Below are 1,417 nucleotides of genomic sequence, written 5' to 3' on the forward strand. Positions count from 1 at the left end.
GGGGATGGGCGTGAACTTGAATTGGCCACCTAGGCCAGGTGAATTCAATTCAGCCAATGGGGTCTATCAGGGGTCTTCCACTATGCCTCCCCGTGGAATCCTTGAAAAGACAGAATCCCGGAGTCAAGAGGGAGAGAGAGAGAACTTTAGCGCAGAGAGCTTTGGCAGGACTTTGGGACACTTTTGCATGACTCCGAGCAGTTTCCAACCAGGCTGCATGTTCGGTAGGAGCCCCTCAGGTGCCGTGTAAGCCTGAAACTTCTTCTAACTTTCATAAAACTCACTTCGATCATGAACCAGGCTTTGGCGTGAATTCTTTCTCGTGCGGAGCCAAGGACCGAGGTATATCTAGCTCCAGAGAGATCTAACATAAGCCTTCAGAAACAGTAAAAGGAGTAATGGTTCCCTTGGGATACAGGAAGAGAGATGGGAGGAAGGGGGAGCTGCATTGGTGACTGTATAACTCCATTCGATGGGATTCAACACAGAATTGTAGGTGAACGGATAGCTAGAACTGTGCAACAATACCAGAGCCCGAGTTTCTGTAATTCTCTCAACATGTACCTCAGTTTGTCACCTCAAGATTGTAAAATGACATTGGAGTGTCAGAAATCTTTTCTACATTCAAGGGAGTTGAAACCATGAGGCAGAAAAAGCAAGTTTTTTTTCAGAATACCATCAATAAATTTCTGCTTATATTATGTTGGGAAGAAAGTATCATGTGGACTCCCTGAGATGAAGGAAGCCTGGAAATACTTTCTATAGAAAGTATGCAAACAAAAGTTGAAGAGAAGTTTCCCGTTACAGAAGGATTTCTCTTACTAAATAAAGAAGGCATTATCAAACTTGAATACCATCATTTTGCAAGTCTTTTTAAAAATCATTTTATTGGGGGCTTGTACAACTCATCACAATCCATAATGCATCTATTGTGTCAAGAACATTTGTACATATGTTGCCATCATCATTTTCAAAACATATTCCTACCACTTGAGCCTCGGGTATCAGCTTCTCATTTTTTCCCTCTCTTCCTCACTCTTCCTCCCTCATAAAGCTTTAATAATTGATAAATTATTATTTTTTCATGTCTTACACTGACCGATGTCTCCCTTCATCCACTTTTCTGTTGTCCATCCCCGAGGGAGGGGGTTATATGTAGATCATTGTGATCAGTTCCCTCTTTCTCCCCACACTTTCCCTTTCCCCTCCTGGTATTGCTACTCTCATTATTGGTCCTGAAGGGTTCATCTATCCTGGATTCCCTGTGTTTTCAGCTTTTATCTGTATCACTTTACAAGGTCTGGTCTACCTGAATTTGTAAGGTAGAATTGAGGTCATAATAGTTGGGGGAAAGAAGCATTGAAGAATGAGATGAAAGTTGTATGTTTCATCAGTGCTATACTGCACCCTGACTGGC

Source organism: Echinops telfairi, unplaced genomic scaffold (assembly GCF_000313985.2).
Source record: "Echinops telfairi isolate 266 unplaced genomic scaffold, ASM31398v2 ScPeMD7_7469;HRSCAF=8507_1, whole genome shotgun sequence".
Taxonomy (NCBI): Eukaryota; Metazoa; Chordata; class Mammalia; order Afrosoricida; family Tenrecidae; genus Echinops; species Echinops telfairi.